The sequence below is a fragment of the Lissotriton helveticus genome, chromosome 12, assembly GCF_964261635.1.
Source record: "Lissotriton helveticus chromosome 12, aLisHel1.1, whole genome shotgun sequence".
In the NCBI taxonomy this organism is placed as follows: domain Eukaryota; kingdom Metazoa; phylum Chordata; class Amphibia; order Caudata; family Salamandridae; genus Lissotriton; species Lissotriton helveticus.
Window position 1 is genome coordinate 602,497,857 of NC_136073.1, and position 25,517 is coordinate 602,523,373.

General features: G+C 44.8%; 1 protein-coding gene across 3 annotated transcripts in view; it reads right to left on the reverse strand.

The window, feature by feature from the left end:
* Nucleotides 1-25,517, reverse strand: part of LOC144798550 (NACHT, LRR and PYD domains-containing protein 3-like) — a 925,301-nt gene that overhangs the window by 879,893 nt on the left and 19,891 nt on the right. The window contains exon 1 of one of the 3 annotated variants that reach the window (XM_078669486.1): nucleotides 8,481-8,814. The exons of 1 other annotated variant lie outside the window; for it this stretch is intronic. The gene's annotated coding sequence lies outside the window, so the exon portion shown is untranslated. Of the gene's footprint in view, nucleotides 1-8,480; nucleotides 8,815-25,517 lie in introns of those variants that run through there. One more of the 3 variants, XM_078669485.1, reaches the window with a different exon arrangement.

Genomic DNA, 25,517 nt, shown 5'->3' on the forward strand with positions numbered 1-25,517 from the left:
TCATGCCCTTAAATAAGCTCTGCCTTCCTCATATATTTCATGATACAGGTTTCGAATGGAATTCCAGAAGTGTCAAATGTTATGGCATTTGTTATGCTAACAATATTAGGGATACTATTAAATTAACCTTGCTGACATACTTAAAAAGCTCTACGCTCTCACTGATAGTTGGTGTCCACTTTTTCTTTCCTGGGGTAGATTAGCTACGATTAAAATGATGCTTCTTCCAATTATCAACTTTTATCTTTTCATGCTTCCGATCTCTCTCCCAAACTCCTTTTTCAGTACCATTAATAGTTCTTTGTCCAAATTTCTTTGGAACAAACGTAAGCCAGGGATTTCACTTTCTTGTCTCCAACTATCTAAAGGGTTGGGAGGAGTCAATTTTCCTAACCTTAGACGTTACCATTCCGCATTTACCCTGAAAGAAATATGGACCTTTTTATCTGAATCTACACATGCTCCTAAAGAGGCCCGGAGCTTGTTAGAACAGGCTCAATACACACCTTTTTCCTTTATTTCAGCTATCTGCCTTTCCTAACCCCGAAGCATTTCTCTTCACCTATCTTTGTTCATTCCAAAGCACTCGCAGTCTCTCTGCCTAATACTCATCTTTCTTCTGCAGACCAAATCTCAAGCCTTCCAGTCTGGTATAATAAACGTTTAAAGATTAACAACAGAGCTCTTTTCTGAAAGGAATGGATCGACAAAGGCATCATTACAGTTGACCACCTGTTGAAAGAAGGGCCCTTTATGGACTTTTCGGAGATTCAAAACTCCTATGGTGTTTCTTCCACACATGCCCTTCACTATTCTTTGCTCAAGGAGTCTCTGATTCATCTCTTTTCTCAGGGTTGCCCTACTGATACACATGACCAGACTCCCTCTCCTCCTTTTGATTTTTCCACTCAATCTAAAGCTGCTGCTATATACAAGTTATTATCCTGTCCTGTTAAAGCTTGAATCAAATACAATCTGGAGCTTCAATGGGAAAGGGACTTGGCTCAAGATTTTTCCTTTCAAACATGGGACTCCATCTGGTCAAGAATTCACACTTCCTCACGTTCCGCTAGTACAACGCAGACTTTATACTACTTTTATAATGGACTTTTTTTCACCCATATTGACCTACACGGATTTAAAACTGTTAGATTCCCACAATTGTTGGTCTTGTTCCCATGAGAATAATGACTTTTGTCATATGTTTTTCCACTGCCCCTTGGTTAAATCTTCCTGGTCTCGTATATGGTTGAAAATTAATGAAATTATATCGACTAACTTACCTTTTGACATTATACATGCTTTTTTGGGTAGCTCTTCGTCTGTATGGGAGGCTCATAGCCATGTGGGAAAATGTATTGATTTGTTTTTAGCCATTTCCTTTCAGATTATCACTACTAATTGGAAGGACACCTTAAAAATGTCATTTCAAGCTTGGTGGAATTTGCTTATGCTACTTCTACACCTTTGTCGATCAAAAAAGACTTTTTGTGGTTACCACTATCATCCTTTCTTTCCAGGTTGCCTAATTGATTTCGCTTGTATACATGATACTTATTTTTATCCACTTATAATTCACATTGCTATTTATTTCTTTTTATTCTTCTTGATCGTTTTATCTTTCGATATATTCCCTTCCCCCCTCCTTCTTTTTCCCCTCTCACTTCTCTCTTTTCTTTTCTCTCACACTTAAAACGTTAAAATGCATTTACTCTTTGTACAGGTTTTACCTTTTGAGGATGTTTCAATGATTTTTTTTTGTCATTTAGTCACATATGCGTTTTTTTCTTATCGGTTTTGCTACATGACTATGTACCGATGTTTTACATTGTTCATTATCTCAATAAAGCATTCTAAACAAAAAAAAATGATGTATGCTGTGTGCGTGCGTGCGTGCAGTTTTGAATATTTATGTTTGAGAGTGTGAATATGTGTGAATGTGTGTGCATGTGTAGCAAAGTGTGTGTGTGTGTATGTGTGAGTGTGTGCGTATGTGTGAATGCATGTGTATGTATAAGCATATGTATAAGTGAGTAAAAGTGAAGGCCAAGGGGCATGTAAAGTCACTTCTGCTACCCCAGGCATTTTGGTGAATTGACGTCCATGTCTATTTTGTGCAGCATTGTTGGAATCACATAGGTTCTGTGTTTATATATTAAAGTGCAAAAGGAAAAACCTAGCATTGATGGAGATCTCAGAAAAATATGAGTGCATTCTGCCATTGTTTGTCTGTAAACTGTATCCCATTTTCATCTAACTTTCAGCTTCAAATTGAGAGTATCCTCTATAAGGGCCAAAGAGAACCATGTAATGCTTCCCCGTCCATGGTCTGCTCCCAGCTTGTAATGCATTCCCCGTTATTATAACACACTGGACTCCCGCAAAGTGGCTTGTATGTCCGCCAGAGCTGCTGCGCTACTCTGCACATGCATGAAAATCAAGGAATTGTCCTCCTGTCTCACCCCAAGTGCTTTTATGGCCCTTTCAAGGGAGTTCAGTGCACCCATCTCAACCAAGTTCCCCAATGTCATGGAACCTCCCTCGTTCAATTTAGATACATCCATTTCTGCATCTAGTCGTGCAAATCCAAGGTGCTGCCACAATGGTAAATATTGTGGGCCTCATTTATGAGAAGTGACGCATCGCTGCGTGAAAGCAGTGATGCATCACTTCTCAGTGCGCCCTCCTTCTGACATGATGGATGCGTCATATTTACTGTATGATGCATCATCTCGCAAGGAGTTGCAGATACGTCAGTATTTCTGACTTATCTGTAGGCGCAAAAGTGACACATTGCTGGAGTGTGTCACAAAAGTGATTCAACTCCAGCAATGTGTCCTTTCACATGGGGGAAAGCCCCATGTGAAAGGGCCCGCATCAGTCTTACGCCGGCTGTGAGGCATGCATAAGATATTGATGCATTCGCACCCTAGAAGTGGCGCAGTGAAATCTCGTACATTTCACTGCGTCACTTCTACGAGGCTTACTTACGTTGGAACGCCCACCCTGCATACATTTTACCTGATGCAGGTATAATGTAGAGCAGGGGTTTACAAAGTGACGCATCTGCTTAGATGCGTCACTTTGTAAATAAGGCGCAACAGGAGGCATGTTTTACGCCGCTGATGCGTCATAAAAAGTGATGCAACGGAAGCGTAAAAATGTCGCAATGCCTCATAAATAAGGCCCTGTGTGCATTGGAACATTTTGCCCCATTGAGGCTGGAATAGTTTCCACACCAGTATCATGCAATGTGCCAGTCGAGGCACCAATGGCTCCAGCAAGTCTCCCAAGAACAAGTATTGCAATAGGTCTTCAGGCATGAACGAGCCATATAGAAGCCACATTAAAATAGGTGTAAACACCTAAGCATGACCACCATCTTCACCATAGCAATTTGGCCTGCCATTGATAGAGGAAACATGACCCATACATCTGGTGATCTTTGTAGGCCTGTAATGAATATGTTTGTACTCCTGCATGCCATTTCTGTTCTTTGTGGGTCACTATACTTCCTAGATATTGGAACATAAATGCTAGCATTTCTCACAGTATCGCTAGTCTTGCGTATTTATCCCTAGACCAGATTGCATGCTAAACCCCTGCAGTATTGTCATAAGCCGTGGCATAGTATCAGTTGTGTCTCTTATATACAGTAATAGATTATCAGCATAGATTGAAACCAAATGTTTCGAACCGTTTACCTCTATTGCCCAAAATAGGAGTACACATCTAAGTTTGCCAGCCAGTGGTTCTATTGCTAAAGCAAACAATAATGGAGGCTGGGGGCACCCATGCCTTGTGCACCTTGCTAGTTCAATTTTTCTGAGATTATTCTGTTTTTTAATCTATCCAAGGGCTTTGTGCATCAAAGTGAGCCATGTTTATAAATTCAGGGCCAAAATGCATGGTCCTCAACACTGCAAATAGATAGTCCCAGGACACTGTATCAAAGGCTTTTTGTGTCTAATGACACAACTTCCAGGGGTTACCATCTGCCTTCTAATACACCCGTCCTTTATGTGTCTCAGTCTTCTAATGTTGAGGGCTGTACTTCTTCCATGGACAAAGCGGTTCTGTTTGAACTAGATTTGACACCTCCCTGTCAGTCTAAACGACAGCATTTTGCCCAGTATTTTGTTGACCACATTGAGCATACATAATGGGTGATATGCCTTGAAATCTTTCGGGCCCTTCCCCAGTTTCAATAACACTACTATTAGGGCTTCCCTCGTGGAACACAGCAGTGTTCCCTCATGTAGCGCCTCCTAACAGACCCCAAGGAGTTTATCTACCACTGTGTTACAGTATCGTCGGTACCATTGCACTGAGAAATCATCTGCCCCCTGTGTTTTTGGTGGGTTTAGAGCTTTGATAACAGTTACAATTTTGTTTAGGGTTATGAGCGCCTCCAGTTGCTCTCGCTGTTCCTGTGTGAGACATCTCAGTCCATGATAGGAGAGGATTGGGTATACCTCATCACCCTCAAGCATACCCACAGTTGCGTTTAACTGCTTGCAGTAGTTATAGAATGGCTCATTGATTTCCTCTAGTGTTTGGTGCATAGTCCCCTGGTGGTCCGTTCAGCTGAGATATTTATAGGCATCATTGCCCACCAGAGGAGCCATGGCAACAATTTGCCAGATTTATCTACTTTCCTATATAGTACCCGGAAAAAACAGTGGTTTTGAAGTGGATCTTTTTCAACTGTTGTCTCTGGTATTTCAGCTTTGAGCTTGTCTAGTTCCATTCCCTGAAGATTCTTTACTAGAGTCCTACAAACTCGGCATAAGTTGAATATTATTCTTATAGTGTATCTCGAATGATCCAATGGGGTCTGTTTTTCTAACACTCATGTGAGGATTTGGCCAACAACACCTCTTAGTAATCAATATATATACACTGTAATGAGTGTATAAAAGCACCAGGTTAATGTTAACCAAACGTACCAGCAAAAAGGATACATTGTACTTTATCTTATGACTTGAGTGTCAGTTTAATAAAATAGTCTCTTTAGAAACAATTCAAAATGTTTTTTATATTTTTATTTCCCTGACATGATTTGAAAAACTTAAATTGTGGACTGGAATATCATGAAAAATTCCCTAACATAAATAAAAGAAATTCCCCCTAAAGCAAATGGATAGATTGTCAACAGGTGCTAGGTTTCTGTGGTTTGAGTAGAAATATCTTCCTGGAATAAGTCCACTGAGAGTGAAAGGGGACACAGTAACAAATACTAGATAAGAATACTATTTTAACCGCCATATTAGAATGGTCAGATTAAAGTGAAGTCACACAAAATGTACCAGGCACCAAGTTTCTTTGGTCTAAATTTGGAATTGACCCATTCAAAAGAGGGGAACAAAAGATCAAGAACACAAGAAGATTTAGATAAGACTTCAAAAAGCAGGAACACCTAGATAAATTATATTGAAAAGGCCTGTAGATTTCAGGTCTAATATTGATTGTAGCAAAAGTGAAATCCTATATAGTTACAATATTTAAATGAAAGTGATGATCTCATAGGAGCAATGTAGTTGTAAAGTGGATAAACTTAATGTGATCGCCTCCTTGTTTGATATTGAGATGCGGATAGAAGAAAACTAATAACCACACTTTTTGGGTACTTTCTTAGTTGCAAAAGATGGCCTATTATTTCTGAGAGGAAGTTCATGTTTACTTTTGTATTCATTGTAAGTTCTAATGATTACCAGATATAAATAATATATCAGATGCTCGATGGTGATGAGAAATACCCAATCCTCTCCTATCATGGTCTGAGATGTCTCATGCAGGAACAGCAAGAGCAACTGGAGGCGCCCATAACCCTAACCAAAATTGTAACTGTTATCAAAGTTCTAAACTCAGCGAAAACACAAGGGGCAGATGATCTCTCAGGATCATAAATGACCTGAAGCATCACATTCAATACTGGATCAATTGTGAAAGAACCAATATTATATATGTGATCATATGTTCCTGCAATAATTCATATATAGGGAGCATCATCAGACCTCTTAATTAGGAGCATTATAGAAATGTCCCAAAAATTGACAAGACATTACCTTTGGTAGGATAACATGAATTGCATCACCAACACCAACGCACTTTTGCTTTCTATGGGATCAAAAACCATAAGACCAATCCGAGGAAATAGGGAACTGACTTACTGTAAACAAGAAAGTGGACTGCTACTCAGACTGGATACTGTTAAGCAGGGGCTTAACAAGGATGCAGAACTTCACAATTGTTTGCTATGATAGATGATATCATAAAATAACAACTAGTTTGTTTTTAAGTCAAATAAATATGCGGAATAAGGCAATTGTTTGTTGTGAGAAAATTACATATCAATGTATAATAATGAATGTGCTATATTTATGACATTAGACTAACAGCAATGTAACAGCTATTATCTTTAGAGAATTGCATGGTATATTTTTTATGTCTATGCTAATCCTTAGAGCTTAGAAAGAATACAAAAGTAAACACTAAGGGAACTATTTATGAACTAGTTTGTGTCACATTTGCATCACGCAACTTGGTATCTAAGTGACGTAAACCTTAAATGTGATTAATGAAGCCACGAAAAGTCACTTTGCGTGACCCCGAGTGGCTCCACAAATCTGCAGTAAAGCAAAGCAGTATAAACTGCTGCATTGCCTTACTCTGCGTAAGGGAAGCGTTCATGGGCATGCATGGGTAGTCCCACACAACTCTCATGGTTTTTGACGCATGCCCAGATTTACCAGAACTGGTTAACCTGTGAATACGCAGAAAAAAATACGCATTCTGCAGCACATATAGAAAAAGGAATATGCTTCTCAGGATTGTTTTTGTGCAGTAAGGTGTCCCATCCTGCACAAAAACAATCCCGAATGCAACACAAGAAACCTTGCACCATGGTGCAAGGATGCCTACTTTGGCGCTAAACTCCCGAAATGGCACCAGAGCAGGGGAAAAGGCAGGAATGTGCTGTATTGCCTTAAATACAGTGCATTCCTGCCCTTTTCGTGTCATGGGTTGCAGCGCAGCAAGGTGACTTGTTGTGCTGCACTGCATGACATTCTCGTAATTAGTTTATATATTTCAAAAAACAGTGGTCCCTAGTAGTTCAGGGATCTTGGCAAAATGATAGACATACGCTCAATAGTAAGTATGACCTTTGTCCAGCTGGACAGGATTTTTAATTAAAGAAAATTGCAAAGATAAAGAGGAATTTTTTACACAGTGGGTACATCCAGTAACCCACAGGGGACAAGACAAAACAGGGGGATAGGGTTAAAGCGAACAAGGCGATCTGTATACTAGTAGTTCAGTGAACAGACGAAAATACATTTCAAAGCATCATTGTATTCAATTTCTACTTTTCATTATACATATGACGCTAATATGTCGACCACGTTTCGATGCCTATTCTGATACAAATGGCATCATCTTCAGGACAGAGAGTTAATATGCTTATCTTGAAAATCTTAGACAGTTTGTGTGGCCTACACATATATTACATACAATTATGTTAGGGAAAAAACGAGGGAAGAAAAATAAGAATAAAAGTAAGTAACAGGAGCTAGGCATGTAACATATCTGACCATCCATGACAAAAGTGCGTTTTCATATGTTACTCTGTTAGCAACAAATGCAAAGTAAAATCAAGTGAAATCACATGCGATTTGCGGCGCAGTGGGGGGACTAAGGGGGACGGCACATGAATATGATAGAACATGTACTTCGGAGGTAAAGGAGTGGCATGCCAGTTGCTGAGCCTGCGTGATGACAAGAAGGTCCCGTGAAGTGAAATGACATAGTTTGAATGGTCGGGAAATCGGGTCTAGCGTGGCGTTTCATGCCGTAAGTGCCGGGCGAGTGTGTGGTGCAATTATCCGGTGCCGTATAGCTTCAAAAGAATGAAAAGTAACGTGCAAATTGTTCTAGATTAAACTTATGATGGTTTGCGATCTTTTTAAGACCATTGCTGTCTTTTGGCACAGTGCACGGTTGGCGCAGGCACCCGACCGAGCTGATTTAACATAAGGCGCCATTTCGTGGTGAGTTCTCAAGTGAATCTAACATGCTGCGCGGTGGTGAAGGGAACGTAAATAGCATGCTTCGGATGCGAATTACCAGTTTTATGGTCCAAACAATGTCTATTTCCGGGGGGCGGTGCCCAGTATCAAAGGACGTTGAGCGGGGTACTCAATTATCCGAGCAATTCTCGTAATTAGGTCCCTAAGTTTCTCTCACAAATAGTAGGCCTACTTTCACAACTAAGAAAGTATCCCAAAAAACAAGATCAATATTTTTCTCCCATCAACATCTCAATATCAGAGAAAGAGGTGACCACGCTAAGGTTATCCACTTCACAAATACACCCTCCCCTTGAAACTCATTACTTACCTTTATGATTTCTCTTTTGCTGTAATCAATAATAGACCTGGCATCTACAGGCCTAATCAATATCTTTTTTCTAGGTGTACCTGCTCCTGGAAGTCTTATCAAAATCTTCTTGTATTCTTGGTCTTGGGTCCCCTTTTTTATAGGATCAATTCCAGGCAGGTCATCCAGATCAAAGAAACTTGGCACCTGGTGAATTCTGTGTGGCATCACTGTTATTTGACCATTCCAATATGACGGTTAAAATAATATTCTTATCGAGTTATACCAGGAAGATATCTCCTCTCAATCCATAGTAACCTAGTGCCGGTTTAATTTTACCTCAATTCCTCTATTTTCCTTATAGAGATTTCCTCTGTTTCCACTAGGGAATGTATTTGATATTCTAGCTCACAACTTAAGATTTCCAAAGAACATCTGATAAATAAAAATATAAAAAACATTTAGAATTCGTTCTAGAGATACTCTCTTATTAAAATGATACTTAAGTCATAAAATAGATTGCAATGTTCCTTTTTCCTTGGCAATTTGGTTAAGATTAACCTGGGGTTTTTATACACGCATTACAGCGCATATATACAGTTCCATTCCCTGTTCACAAGCAGTGCAAGGCCCATCTTTTAACCTCGAGTTCTTTCTCCTTTGTGATGATAGTATGTTCCAATTGCTAAATGAGAGAAAATACTCGGATTATGACTTTACCCCTGACAACCACTTTTATGGAATACTATTCTACTCTCTGGGTAGCAGCAGTGCCATTATTGAGAGCCAGAATGTCCATTATCACGATTCCCAAATGTGAGGGAAATTCTGGCTGCTGCAGGGCAAACAATGGTAGCTGCTATGTAGGTATTCATTTTAGCACTATGTTTGCCTATACTGTACTGCAAGTGGACATGTCAGTGATTGGCCAAGGGACTGTGTGCCCTCAAAATAACAATGACCCACACGTTCTGACAAGGACGCCACTACACGAGACATTGTACTCGAATCAGTGCCTTGTCTTCTTTGTTTTTACTTAGGGAGGAGAACCCCAGAATAAATGTGTCCTTCTAGGTACTCCCAACCCTATTTAGATCACCTCACCACATCTACACAGTTCGGGCCCCACACCTGCACTTCACCAAACGGCTGTTGGATAAAAGATCTCCGATAAAGTGCCCCTTCTGAAGGAGCGCATTGGGTATTGCACCGCCAACCCAATGAGGAGCAGCCCATATGATGAAGCATGACACGTGCAAGGGTGTGTGAGCGCATTACAATCCAACATATGGATTCCCAACACTGACCCCACCTGGAGCTTAGTTGGTTCCAGTCTTTCCTGACTCTGTATCTCCTATCCCTGAGGAACAGCGTAATTTCATTTTTTAATACTTTCATTGGGGCCCCTGTGACGCTGGACCTACCACTCTACTAAGAGTGGCAAAAGGCCCTCTCCCCTCACGTTCCCCTTTTTGTTTATAAGTACAGTTGTGGTACCTTAAGAACAGCTGTCTCCAAATATCCAGGCACTGCAGTATTGTGGATGGCTGACTTTGATTACATTCTAAATGGCCTATACTGTACTGCAAGTGGACATGTCAGTGATTGGCCAAGGGACTGTGTGCCCTCCAAATAACAATTATGTCTAAATCGCCCATTGCCCGTAATAGTTAATGGGTCATATTTTGGTTGTGTTTCAGGTTCTGCATGTCCAGTTTGCCATTTAGGATGCAATCAAAGTCAGCCATCCACAATACTGTAGTGCCTGGATATTGGGAGGCAGATGTCCTTAAGGTACCATAACTGTACTGTCACATGGTCGCTAGAGTCATTGTCGACATCTTTAAGTTAGCATGAGCCTGTTAGCCATGACTGCTTTTGATCGTGTTATTTTTGCAAGACTCTGTTTATGCCTTTCATTTGAGAACTCTCTGCTGTGCTCGTTCTCAGCTCGTCCCTGGAGTTAGTCTGAACATTGTGAGCAAGGTGGATAAACACAGTCCCTTGTTATTCTGTGCTGGTCAGGCCCTAGCACTCAGACAAAACATACCAATCCAGCTGTTTTTGTAGGAGACTCGTACTTTGATATTATGGGGATGCATGTTTAGGTACAACACACTTGGAGAGGGGTCTTTCCAGGGAGAAGAGCAATCCGCACATGTGATGTAGAAATATGATCTATGACCTGAGGTATGGGGTCTGCTGACAAAGCCCAGAGATATTTTATTATATATTAATACCTATGCTTACCAAGGGGAGGGTGGTTAGGCCCTAAAGTCCTTTATCCACTGTCTTTGTCTTTATAAAATGACATCTCCCTTATTGATATATGGCCTTACTGCAATGCTAACTGTATTAATAGTATGCATTCTGCTGCTAGTTGTGGCACATACACTGCATTTTACAGCACATAAGTTAAAATAAATATTTTAAACTATCTTAATGTCTCTATCAGATCTTATTGAGGACAAGTGAATCTATGACATAATATCGACAGACAGAATATCTACCTACAAAAATATCGATACAAAAATATCGAAGTCAAAAATATCGGAGTTATATCTTGATAAAGGTAAGTACAAAAATATTGAAATTTTTATATCGTAGTACAAAAATATCAAAAGTAAAAATATCGTTTTTTAAATGTATTAATAATACTGTAAAAATAGTTTAAAAATACATATAATTTTACAAATATTGAATAAAAACATTAAAACATATTTAAAAAATTATAACTAATACATATACATTTAAAATAAATTTAAAACGAGGGAAAGCGTTGGATAGCGTAGGGGTAAAAATTACTATTCCCACTCCAGAGGGTGCAACAGTAGGGAAAGCGTTGGATAGCGTAGGGGTAAAAATTACTATTCCAACTCCAGAGGGTGCAACAGTAGGGAAAGTGTTGGATAGCGTAGGGGTAAAAATTACTATTCCCACTCCAGAGGGTGCAACAGTAGGGAAAGCGATGGATAGCGTAGGGGTAAAAATTACTATTCCAACTCCAGAGGGTGCAACAGTAGGGAAAGCGTTGGATAGCGTAGGGGTAAAAATTTAGATATTTTCGATATTAGTAACATACATACCTAAAAAAAACGATATTCTGTCTGTCGATATTTTGGACATCGATATTCTATACCATCGAAATTAAAACATCGATATTATTGTATATCGATATTTTAATTTCGATATTTTGTCTCACTACCAGGACAAGTATGAGAGTAAAGCAAAAAGGTGTGTCTTGTTACCGCGATTCCTGAGAGATCCTGGAGTGTTGTGTTCTGGGGTGTCCAATCATTGGTTTCTCCATTTGTGAGTAGGGGAGCGAGTGAGACACTATAGCTAGTAGGTCTTGGGCTCGTGGGTACTAAGGCGGTAGGAAGGATTAGCCCCTATACACCGAGGTCCCATGATCCTGCGCATAGTTCTGTGTATTTGCAGAATCCCTGCAACAATACGGGACATCAGACTTCAGAGGATACATGCACACCAGTGTTTTAACTCTACCATTTATACTACTATGTCATACTTAGAATCTGTCTTGTCTTCCACATCTGTGTGGACTTTGCGCACTGCTAGAGGTACTCTGGGGGCAATCCAAAATCCCACTCCTCCTGCGTCTGTACTGAGCCCAGCATGATAGAATCGACCTATCCATTTGCATTGAACCTTTAACATCTTATCTGAAATCAGATGCATCTCCTGCAAGCATGCAACTTCTATTATCTGCCTACAAAGGAACGCATCCACTCTTGCCCTCTTTTATGTAATTATTAGTCCCCTTACATTTCATGTCAACATAGCAATTGTGTCATATGATTTCTGTATCTGTTCAAACTATACCTGCACAGTCATTCAATATCCTGTGATTTTATGGAGCGGCACCACCCAGCAACATGCATCAACTAGGAGCATACCAAAAATGCGATCCCATAGTAAGTAAATATGTTTATATATTTGCATAGTTAATTAAAACCATTCCATACAGCGGAGAGTAATACTGGTTCATACAGTAACAAACACAGTCAAATATGATGATATAAACTAGTAAAACATACTATTTACAAAATGTGGGGGGGTCCACTGATTTCCTTGCATGGCTCATTTCTTTATGGGTCCATCCTCATGTAGTGCAAAAGAGCGTTATATGTTATTAACTTGAGACAAGGGGACCCTCATTGAACTGTGAGGTACTTCTTTTGTGTCCCCTTGTTTCAGATTGTAAAGGGCATGTGCTTTGTGCAAGATGCTTCTAAAATGCCTACTAGTTGTGTCCATTCTCTGTCCCGATGTACCTGAGATTCTTTAATATAGGTATAAAGAATGTTGTTCCCTGGCAAGCTAAGGTGGTGGATGTTATTTATTTATTTATTTTTGAGATTTGTAAAGCGCTCAAATACACGTAGGTGTTGCGGCGCTACGGACAGCAGTATATGCTGGGTGGAGTGTGTTATATATTGAATAGCCAGGTTTTGGACTTTTTTCTAAAGGTAAGCAAAAACTGACATGATCTGATCTGTAACGGAAGTGAGTTCCAAAGTTTAGCCGTGGTGATGATAAATCGCTTGACGCGGGGAACCTTCTGCAAGAGTGCAGTGGCTGAGCGTAAAGCCCGGTTAGGAGTGTAGATTGCTAGCTCCTTTATTAGAAATTGAGGTCCTTAAAGGCGATGCACAAAGCCTTAAATTTAGTGCGATTCTCCACCGAGAGCCAGTGATACTTTTTGATGACATGAGAGGTAGGCTTAAACTTGGGAGTTCTGGATAACATTCTGGCTGATGCGTTTTGGACCAATTGCAGCTTTTGGATGACCTTCTTTGTGCATTTGCAAATAGCCCATTACAATAGTCTATAGAGGACATGATTAGAGTACTGACCAGAGCCTTTCCGGCATTCAGAGGAAGGAAAGGTAGAATTTTCTTTATCATTCGTAGTTTGAAAAATGAGGCCTAGACTACCGAGTTGGCATGCGGTGAAAAGGTCAATCTATTGTCAAATATGATCCCCAGGTTCCTGACCTTGGTGACTGGAGTCGGGGGGGGGGGGGCAAAGTATGAGGCCACCAGGACTGAGACTAGACGGGAAATAGCTTGCAGATTATCATGACCTCAGTTTTGTTAGAGTTCAACTTAAGTCAATTGCTGGCCAATCACCTACTGATGGCCAGCATGCCTTCTTGGAACTCGGCTGCCACTTTTTCACCGTTGTTATTTATTGCCAGTACCAGTTGTGTATCATCGGCTAAAGATGTAAGGGCCATCCCGTGTGCTTTAATGATTCTGGCTAAGTCCGACACGTATATGTTAAAAAGTGTCGGACTCAGCAATGAACCTTGTGGTACACCACACAGGAGGGCCAGTTGGGCTGAGTGAAAAGTGCCCAAATTTACCGAATTGGTGAGTGAGATAAGAAAGGATGACAGCAGGTCTCGTGCCTTGAGTTGGATGCCCATTTTAGTGACACAGTTGATCAAGATGTTGTGATCAAAAGCGGCTGTGAGGTCCAGTAAAATGAGAACTGCAGTTCCGCCCGGTCCAAGATAATTCTGATATCTTCCGACGCCTTAATGAGCGCGGTTTCTGTTCCTTGTCCTCTACGGAAACCAAACTGGGTATCATCTAATAGGTGATGTTCTTCAATAAATTTCGAGAGTTGGCTGTTCATTACCTTCTCAACAATTTTAGCTGGAAAAGGTAGGCTGGCTATGGGCTTGTAGTTTTTAGTGTCTTCAGGGTCAACATTTTTTCAGTAAGGGTTTCAGAATGTTTTTTTTCCAGGAAGTAGGATAAATACCTGAAGTGAACATGGAATTAAAAATGTTCGTCAAAACCGATACCACCTGATCAGCAACGGGTGTAAGTACAGCCGGCGGGCAGGGGTCATTAGCTGAACCTGATTGAATTGAAGACATAAGGTTGAGAATCTGGTCTGATGTTGTATTAGCAAATTGTACTAACAAATGTTCAGGTACATCCTCTGTAAAAGACAAATTCGTAGAGTTTGTCTGGGTAGTGCATTTTGAATAAATATTATTTACTTTTTTAAAGAAGTAATCTGCTAGGGAGTCGCACAGTGACTGAGAGGGAACCGGGGCAGCCGTGGATGTGGAACCGGATAATTCGGAGACTACTCTGAATAGCTGCTTGTTGTAATTTTTCTCAGCTTCAATCTGTGCAACGTAGTAGGTACTTTTTTCTTGTGTGATTAAGAGTTAGTATTTAGCGAGAGCCTCCTTATAAAGGAGTTGTTCCTGACTCAAGTACAGTTTGCGCCATTGTCTATCCCGGTTTCTACATAGTTTCTTTTGTTCCCTGAGTGTTTCTGAGAACCACGGGGCAGACGGAAATCGCCGGTTTTTAGAGAGGGTTTTGTTCGGCACCAGCCTATTAAATGCGTTCTGCAGCCAATTTTCATAAGTTACTGATGCTATATTGAGATCTAAGGGGATTTCTGGTTGGGTTGAGGAAAGTTGTTCCTTGAGGAGCAAGTTGTCTATGCTTTTTCAAGCTTTAAATTTGGCAGGTGCGTTTACAAATGTATTCAGGGAAAGCTTTTTATTAATAGGAATACCAAACATAATTACATGATGGTCGGTCCATACCACCGGAAGAATGTTTTTTAGCCGGATTTCTTGCGAGTTGGAAAAGAGGCCAAGTTACAGTAAGTTAGGTAGTTACTGCTTGTCGGCAGGTGTGAATATTAAGTTTCAGGCTTCAATTACTTTGCCCTTAGGGCTATGACCTCTGGGCATAGACAAAGAATATGTACTATTGTCTCTTGTTTTTATCCACATAGGCAACAATTTGAGTTTTCTAACAGGCCCTTCCAGATTGGGATGAAATCTATGGTGTCTAAATGCCCAAAGCAGTCCAGCATGAACTGATGTTTTAGGGCCTGTGAAAAATTGGCTGACAAGAGTTTAGTCCCCTAACACTGGATAGAGTCGAAAAGATTATTATGGCAACTAAGTCAGGTTCTCCTTTGGACCCCTGCCAGCCATGGTCCTCCATATTGTCCCCAATACTGTCGCTAATTACCTGACACCTCTTCTGAACAACATCCTCAACTTAGGACATTTCCCTGTTGAGTGGAAAAAGTCCCTAGTAAGACCTATCTTAAAAAATACGACTTCACCGCTCATAAGCCGCTAATTATCGTCCCATCACCTGCTTACAATTTCTGTCAAAAATTCTAGAAAAAGCACTAAACTAGGAACTGTTGTCTTTTATAGAAACAAATGACAAACTTGATCCAGCACAACATGGATTTAGGCCGCTGCACAGTACTGAATCTGCATTGATCGCAGCTACTGAAAATCTACGTGTCCAATTAGATCAGGGAGGGAAGGCCATACTAATTTTGCTCGACTTATCAGCCTTGTTCGATACGGTGGACCACCGTATACTTCTTCAGCGGCTGGACGAAATAGGGATTGTTGATAAAGCTGCAGATATCCTTCAGTCATATATAATTAACAGAGAAAAACCTGTAATGCTGGACAAGCATAAATCACTCCCCTACGCTATGCCGTGTGGAATACCTCAGGGAACATCAGTTTCCCCGACCCTGTTTAACGTATATGTTACCCCATTGGCCAAACTTATAAGCTCCCTCGGTTTCCCTGCCATTTGCTACGCTGACGACATGCAAATTGTTGTCTCCCTAGCCACAAACCAGAGAATGTGGCAGCACGTTTTAACCTTTGCATGAGCCATATCATCAGCTGGATACAGGATAACTGCTTAAAATTGAAACGAAGACTGAAGTGGTTATGTCTGGAAGTGACAAATACCTTTGAAATTCCTCTTGGTGGCTGGAGACAGCAGGGCCCTGCTCCCAGCCCGTAAAGAAGGTAAAAAACCTTGGAGTCCTGATCGACGACCTTCTTTCACTGTCAGACCAGGTCAACAGCATCTCCTCTTCGTGCTTTTACACTTTAAAAATCCTTTGGAAGATGCTACCTTTTATTCCTATGCCCCTCAGGAAAACAGTTGTTACTGCCTTGATTTTGTAAAAAATAGACTACTGCAACTCACTCTACCTTGGAGCCAAAAAGAGTGTGATACATAAGCTACAGACTCTGCAAAATACTGCCGCCCGGCTCCTACTAAAACTCCCTAAATTCAGTCCTATAAGTCAAGTCATTAGGGAACAACTGCATTGGCTACCCATTCCGGCGAGGATCCAGTTTAAATCTATGTGTATCGTACTCAAGGCCCTGAATAGGGCGGGACATGCCCAGATCAACCAACACATTAAGCGCTATACCCCACAGAGAAGCCTCCGCTCGGCATCGGCGTCTCTGCTCGTAGTATAGAGGGTAAAGCCGTTGAAGTGGGGCGGTAGAAGTTTCCGACATCTAGCCCTCAGGCTATTGAATTCCCTGCCCCTGCATCTTAGAAACCAAAACAATCTACTACAGTTCAGGAAATAATTTAAAACCTAGTTATTTACTCGTACTAAACTGGCTAGTTGAATTCCAAGTTGCCCTCCATGGTAGCAAGAGCTAACACGCCACGGCATACATTCGCTCTATAAAAACCTTCATTTCATTTCATGTACTCTTGGGGTCGCAGGCTTTTATATGAGTCTCTTTGGAAAGTTAATTTAAGTCATTTGTAAGTTAATGAAAAGTAATTTCAATGAAACAGAAATCTGGTAGCAGAGTTAGTTATTCAACAAAAGGCTGATTTTTCCATGCTACTGGACCCTGCATTTCGAATAACTAGTTAATCTATTGCCTGTCCTAGGTATTCTCCACAACAGTTTTTTTGTTTGTTCTTCTGTAGTTCCTCAATTTCTATCCAACATAGTTAGCTCAATGTGCCTCTCTCAGAGACACGCAATCTCCAGCATAGTTTGACAAAAGCATTCATTCTTTGTAACATTTGCTTTTTTAAGCCAAATTCAAGGCAGACATGGGATGGAGATGTAGTACTTGGAATGGAAAAAACGGATTTGCAGATATTTGTTTGGAGATTGTTGAGCATTTCTGTTTCCCCTACCATGCATCGTTTCCATGCAGTATGCCACTTTTGGCACGAAGTGAGCTGCCATTACTGTTAGTAGGTGACTGAAAGAAGGGCAGCTAAGTTTCTTTTTCAGCAGCTTCAACTCAAATATTAACAACTGTACTTTTGCCTGCATAGCAGCTAGATGATGTTTAAAGATTCAGAAAAGGGGGTGGTGATGAACAGAGTGCCTGAATTAAGCAGACCACTCTTACCCAGTCCAAAGATCAGGGCTTGATCCATCACCGTTTTTTAGCTCACTGCACCATCCCAGCTCAGAACTTGGCTATATGCAAATTAGTCTGTTCCTGTCCCAGTGCATGATGGGAACAGGGCAAACCAAACTACCAAGCCAATTCTTATACTGGGAAGGAAACAAGCTTCCGGGGACCGGTTTCTGCCATTTCAGGCGTCGTCGGCCCGGCTTGCTTGAATCCTGATGGTGCAATGAGCAAGGGACTCACATCTGAGTATACCCTTCCACGCTTATGGTGGACAAAATGATTCAGAAAAGGGGGTGGTGATGAACAGAGTGCCTGAATTAAGCAGACCACTCTTACCCAGTCCAAAGATCAGGGCTTGATCCATCACCGTTTTTTAGCTCACTGCACCATCCCAGCTCAGAACTTGGCTATATGCAAATTAGTCTGTTCCTGTCCCAGTGCATGATGGGAACAGGGCAAACCAAACTACCAAGCCAATTCTTATACTGGGAAGGAAACAAGCTTCCGGGGACCGGTTTCTGCCATTTCAGGCGTCGTCGGCCCGGCTTGCTTGAATCCTGATGGTGCAATGAGCAAGGGACTCACATCTGAGTATACCCTTCCACGCTTATGGTGGACAAAATGATTCAGAAAAGGGGGTGGTGATGAACAGAGTGCCTGAATTAAGCAGACCACTCTTACCCAGTCCAAAGATCAGGGCTTGATCCATCACCGTTTTTGAGCTCACTGCACCATCCCAGCTCAGAACTTGGCTATATGCAAATTAGTCTGTTCCTGTCCCAGTGCATGATGGGAACAGGGCAAACCAAACTACCAAGCCAATTCTTATACTGGGAAGGAAACAAGCTTCCTGGGACCGGTTTCTGCCATTTCAGGCGTCGTCGGCCCGGCTTGCTTGAATCCTGATGGTGCAATGAGCAAGGGACTCACATCTGAGTATACCCTTCCACGCTTATGGTGGACAAAATGATTCAGAAAAGGGGGTGGTGATGAACAGAGTGCCTGAATTAAGCAGACCACTCTTACCCAGTCCAAAGATCAGGGCTTGATCCATCACCGTTTTTTAGCTCACTGCACCATCCCAGCTCAGAACTTGGCTATATGCAAATTAGTCTGTTCCTGTCCCAGTGCATGATGGGAACAGGGCAAACCAAACTACCAAGCCAATTCTTATACTGGGAAGGAAACAAGCTTCCGGGGACCGGTTTCTGCCATTTCAGGCGTCGTCGGCCCGGCTTGCTTGAATCCTGATGGTGCAATGAGCAAGGGACTCACATCTGAGTATACCCTTCCACGCTTATGGTGGACAAAATGATTCAGAAAAGGGGGTGGTGATGAACAGAGTGCCTGAATTAAGCAGACCACTCTTACCCAGTCCAAAGATCAGGGCTTGATCCATCACCGTTTTTTAGCTCACTGCACCATCCCAGCTCAGAACTTGGCTATATGCAAATTAGTCTGTTCCTGTCCCAGTGCGTGATGGGAACAGGGCAAACCAAACTACCAAGCCAATTCTTATACTGGGAAGGAAACAAGCTTCCGGGGACCGGTTTCTGCCATTTCAGGCGTCGTCGGCCCGGCTTGCTTGAATCCTGATGGTGCAATGAGCAAGGGACTCACATCTGAGTATACCCTTCCACGCTTATGGTGGACAAAATGATTCAGAAAAGGGGGTGGTGATGAACAGAGTGCCTGAATTAAGCAGACCACTCTTACCCAGTCCAAAGATCAGGGCTTGATCCATCACCGTTTTTTAGCTCACTGCACCATCCCAGCTCAGAACTTGGCTATATGCAAATTAGTCTGTTCCTGTCCCAGTGCATGATGGGAACAGGGCAAACCAAACTACCAAGCCAATTCTTATACTGGGAAGGAAACAAGCTTCCGGGGACCGGTTTCTGCCATTTCAGGCGTCGTCGGCCCGGCTTGCTTGAATCCTGATGGTGCAATGAGCAAGGGACTCACATCTGAGTATACCCTTCCACGCTTATGGTGGACAAAATGATTCAGAAAAGGGGGTGGTGATGAACAGAGTGCCTGAATTAAGCAGACCACTCTTACTCAGTCCAAAGATCAGGGCTTGATCCATCACCGTTTTTTAGCTCACTGCACCATCCCAGCTCAGAACTTGGCTATATGCAAATTAGTCTGTTCCTGTCCCAGTGCATGATGGGAACAGGGCAAACCAAACTACCAAGCCAATTCTTATACTGGGAAGGAAACAAGCTTCCGGGGACCGGTTTCTGCCATTTCAGGCGTCGTCGGCCCGGCTTGCTTGAATCCTGATGGTGCAATGAGCAAGGGACTCACATCTGAGTATACCCTTCCACGCTTATGGTGGACAAAATGATTCAGAAAAGGGGGTGGTGATGAACAGAGTGCCTGAATTAAGCAGACCACTCTTACCCAGTCCAAAGATCAGGGCTTGATCCATCACCGTTTTTTAGCTCACTGTACCATCCCAGCTCAGAACTTGGCTATATGCAAATTAGTCTGTTCCTGTCCCAGTGCATGATGGGAACAGGGCAAACCAAACTACCAAGCCAATTCTTATACTGGGAAGGAAACAAGCTTCCTGGGACCGGTTTCTGCCATTTCAGGCGTCGTCGGCCCGGCTTGCTTGAATCCTGATGGTGCAATGAGCAAGGGACTCACATCTGAGTATACCCTTCCACGCTTATGGTGGACAAAATGATTCAGAGAAGGGGGTGGTGATGAACAGAGTGCCTGAATTAAGCAGACCACTCTTACCCAGTCCAAAGATCAGGGCTTGATCCATCACCGTTTTTTAGCTCACTGCACCATCCCAGCTCAGAACTTGGCTATATGCAAATCAATCCAATCAATCAATCAATCAGGTCATTTGTAGAGCGCACTACTCACCCGTAGGGTCTCAAGGCGCTGGGGGGGGGGGGGGGTGCCGCTACTGCTCGAACAGCCAGGTCTTGAGCTTCTTCCTGAAGGAGAGGTGGTCTTGGGTCAGGCGCAGGTTGGTCGGAAGTGAGTTCCAGGTCTTGGCGGCCAGGTGGGAGAAGGATCTTCCTCCTGCTGTCGCTCTTCGGATGCGGGGGACGGCGGCGAGGGCGTGGTTGGTTGATCTGAGGAGGCGCTTGGGAGTGTAGAAGTTGATCCGGTTGTTGAGGTAGCTCGGGCCTTGGTCGTGTAGGGCTTTGTGTGCGTGGGTGAGGAGTCGGAAGGTGATTCTCTTGTTGACCGGGAGCCAGTGCAGGTCTCTCAGGTGTCCGGAGATGTGGCTGCGTCGGGGGATGTCGAGGATGAGTCTCGCCGAGGCGTTCTGGATCCGCTGGAGTCTCTTCTGGAGTTTTGCCGTGGTTCCGGCGTAGAGGGCGTTGCCGTAGTCCAGACGGCTGGTGACGAGGGCTTGGGTGACCGTCTTCCTCGTCTCGGTGGGGATCCACTGGAAGATCTTACGTAGCATGCGCAGGATGTTGAAGCATGACGAGGAGACGGCGTTGACTTGTCTGGTCATGGAGAGGGAGGAGTCCAGGATGAAGCCCAGGTTGCGTGCGTGGTCTGTCGGTTTGGGTGCGGTGCCCAGTGCGGGGGGCCACCAGGAGTCGTCCCAGGCGGAGGGCGTGGAGCCCAGGATGAGGACCTCCGTCTTGTCTGAGTTCAGTTTCAGGCGGCTGGTCGTCATCCATTCGGCCACGTCTCTCATCCCTTCGTGCAGGTTGGCTCTGGCGGTGGCGGGGTCGTTGGTCAGGGAGAGGATCAGCTGGGTGTCGTCGGCGTAGGAGATTATGTTGAGGTTGTGTTGGCGTGCGATGGCCGCGAGGGGGCTCATGTAGACGTTGAAGAGGGTGGGGCTCAGTGAGGATCCTTGAGGGACGCCGCAGATGACTTCGGTGGCCTCTGATTTGTACGGTGGTAGGCGGACTCTTTGTGTTCTTCCGTTGAGGAAGGAGGTGATCCATTCCAGTGCCTTCTCCTGGATTCCGGTGTTGCTGAGGCGCTGTATTAGGGTGCGGTGGCAGACAGTGTCGAAAGCCGCGGAGAGGTCCAGGAGGATGAGGGCCGCTGTTTCTCCGTTGTCCATCAGGGTTCGAAGGTCGTCGGTGGCGGCGATGAGGGCGGTCTCGGTGCTGTGGTTTGCTCGGAAGCCGGACTGTGAGGGGTCGAGGGATCCATTCGTCTCGAGGAAGGCGGCCAGCTGTTTGTTGACGGTCTTCTCGATGACTTTGGCCGGGAACGGGAGGAGCGAGATGGGGCGGTAGTTCTTGAGGTCGGTGGGGTCTGCTGTGGGTTTCTTGAGGAGAGCGCTGAGTTCGGCGTGCTTCCAGCTCTCAGGGAAGGTGGCGGAGTCGAAGGAGGTGTTGATGATGTCCCGCAGGTGGGGTGCGAGGACAGCGTCGGCTTTGTTGAAGACGTGGTGAGGGCAGGGGTCAGTCGGAGATCCGGAGTGGATGGAGTTCATGGTGCGGATGGTGTCTTCGGTGCTGATCGGGGTCCAGGTGCGGAGGGTGGTGGTGGGTGGCGTCGTTGCGGTTGTGGCTTGCGTTGGTTGGTTGTTGAAGCTGTTGTGTATGTCCGTGATCTTGTTGTGGAAGTAGGACGCGAGGGAGTTGCAGAGTTCTTGCGACGGGGTGATGTCGTTGTTTCCGGCGTTGGGGTTGGATAGCTCTTTCACGATGTTGAAGAGTTCCTTGCAGTTGTGTGCGTTGTTGTCCAGCCGGTCCTTGTATGCATTTTTCTTGGTGGCGCGGATCAGTTGGTGGTGTTTCCGGGTGGCGAGCTTGAGGGTGTTCATGTTGTCCGTCGTTGGTTCCCTTCTCCAGGCTTTCTCGAGGGCTCGACAGTTCTTCTTGGAGCTCTTGAGTTCGTCGGTGAACCATGGTGTTTTTCTGCTGCATGATCGGCTGGGTGGGGTTCTCAGAGGGGCGAGTTCGTCCGCGCAGTCGTTGATCCATTTCGTGAGGTTGTCGGCGGCCTGGCTGGGGTTCGCTGAGTTGGCGGGAGGGTGCTGGCTCAGGGAAGCAGTGAGCTGGTCGGCTGTGATCTTGTTCCAGCTTCTTCGAGCAACCTGTTGCTGGTGGTGGTGGATCGTCGTTCTTCTGAAGGTGAAGTGGACGCAGCTGTGGTCCGTCCAGTGGAGTCCTGTTGCGTGGCTGAAGGTGACGTCTTTGCTGGATGAGAAGACGGCGTCGAGTGTGTGTCCGGCGAGGTGGGTGGGGGTGGTCACCAGTTGCTTGAGTCCGAGGTTGTCGAGGTTGTCGAGAAGGCTGATGGTGTTGCGGTCGTTGTTGTTCTCCAGGTGGAAGTTGAGGTCCCCCAGGAGGATGTAGTCGGCGGAGGGGAGAGCGTGCGGGCTGATGAAGTCGGCGATGTCCTCGCTGAATCGTGTGCGTGGTCCCGGGGGTCGGTAGATCAGGGTGCCTCTGAGGGTGGTCTTCGGGTTGATGTGGATCTGGAAGTGCAGGTGTTCAGCGGTGGTGAGGGTGTCATCGGTGTTGGTAGTGATGCGGATGGTGTCTCTGTGGATGATGGCGATGCCTCCTCCGGTCTGGTTGGCGTTTCGGTCCCTCCGGGTGATCTTGTAGCCCTCTGGGATGGCGATGGCGATGTCTGGGGCTGAGGAGGTGTTCATCCAGGTCTCGGTGATGAAGGCAACGTCGGGGGTGGTGGTGTCGAGCAGGTTCCAGAGTTCTACGGCGTGTCTGTGGACGGAGCGGGTGTTGAGCAGGATGCACTTGAGGTGGGTGCTGCTGGAGTTCGGCTTGGTGGGTTCAGGGAAGGTCCGGATGCAGGTGAATTTGCAGGCGTGGCAGCTGAAGGGTCCGTGGGTGTGCTTTGGGGCGGCTCGGTGACATCCTGGGAATCGGCCGGTGTTGAGTGCGCTGAGGTCGGCGGCGCTGTAGGTTCGTCGGGTCGGCTTCCGTCGGTGGGGGCCAGGGGTCCTGGCGCTGGTCGCGGTCCGGTCGCGGACGGGCGCAGACGGGCTTACCTTTGGCGCGCCTTCGGCGCACAATCGGCGCGCCCGCTGCGCGTGACCGCTGCGCGTTCGCACGGTCGCCATTTAAGGCGAAGTGCGCGGGTGGGCGGGTCAGCTGGGAGGCGGGAGCGGGGAGGGAACACAAGGAAAAAAGGGGCGGGGTCGCAAGTGGTGGCGGGAAGCGGGGGCGGCGAGGGAGGCGGGAAACAGGACCGGGGACGGCGAAACAGGCACAAATTCGTCACAAAACACGCTAAATACGGGCCAAAAAAGACTGGGGGATAAAGAAACAAGCACAAATTACAGGTGGCGCAAAACAAGGGGAGAGACAAGAAAAAACAAGCACAGATTCTTCCCAACACGCTAAACACGGGCAAAAAAAAGACTGGGGGATGAAGAAACAAGCACAAATTGCAGGTGGCGCAAAACAAGGGGAGAGACAAGGGAACTCAAGCACAATGCAGGCAAGACAGGCAGCGAGGCAGCGCACAGCGGAGGGGCACACGCATCAGCTGGTGGCCGTGCGGCGCGGGGGGTGTCCCACAAGTGGGCAAATTAGTCTGTTCCTGTCCCAGTGCATGATGGGAACAGGGCAAACCAAACTACCAAGCCAATTCTTATACTGGGAAGGAAACAAGCTTCCGGGGACCGGTTTCTGCCATTTCAGGCGTCGTCGGCCCGGCTTGCTTGAATCCTGATGGTGCAATGAGCAAGGGACTCACATCTGAGTATACCCTTCCACGCTTGTGGTGGACAAAATGATTCAGAAAAGGGGGTGGTGATGAACAGAGTGCCTGAATTAAGCAGACCACTCTTACCCAGTCCAAAGATCAGGGCTTGATCCATCACCGTTTTTTAGCTCACTGCACCATCCCAGCTCAGAACTTGGCTATATGCAAATTAGTCTGTTCCTGTCCCAGTGCATGATGGGAACAGGGCAAACCAAACTACGAAGCCAATTCTTATACTGGGAAGGAAACAAGCTTCCGGGGACCGGTTTCTGCCATTTCAGGCGTCGTCGGCCCGGCTTGCTTGAATCCTGATGGTGCAATGAGCAAGGGACTCACATCTGAGTATACCCTTCCACGCTTATGGTGGACAAAATGATTCAGAAAAGGGGGTGGTGATGAACAGAGTGCCTGAATTAAGCAGACCACTCTTACCCAGTCCAAAGATCAGGGCTTGATCCATCACCGTTTTTTAGCTCACTGCACCATCCCAGCTCAGAACTTGGCTATATGCAAATTAGTCTGTTCCTGTCCCAGTGCATGATGGGAACAGGGCAAACCAAACTACCAAGCCAATTCTTATACTGGGAAGGAAACAAGCTTCCGGGGACCGGTTTCTGCCATTTCAGGCGTCGTCGGCCCGGCTTGCTTGAATCCTGATGGTGCAATGAGCAAGGGACTCACATCTGAGTATACCCTTCCATGGTGGACAAAATGATTCAGAAGCTTGTTTCCTTTCCAGTGAAGAATTGGCTTGGTAGTTTGGTCTGCCCTGTTCCCATGATGCACTGGGCCAGGGACAGACTAATTTGCATATAGCCAGGTTCTGAACTGGGATGGTGCAGTGAGCTAAAAAACGGTGATGGATCAAGCCCTGATCTGTTGACTGGGTAGGAGTGTTCTGATTAACTCAGATACTCTGTCCATCACCACCCCCTTTTGTAAAGATGATGTTTAAAGGCCATCTAATGTTCCATGTTGATGGCCATATACTTGTAAGTGGATGCAACCTCAACCTGTTTGTCCTCAATGAACCAGGTAAATGACTTGTACTTGGTATTGACAAGGCAGACCAATTTGTTTTTATTTAAGTTCAGCTCTAGCCTTGCTGGTCCATATAGGTTTTTAGTGAGTTCATACTGTGTTGCAAGCCAATTGGAGTTTGGCTCAAGAGAACAGTATCATTAGTATACTGTAAGCATACTATTTTCTCTATTGCCAAGTT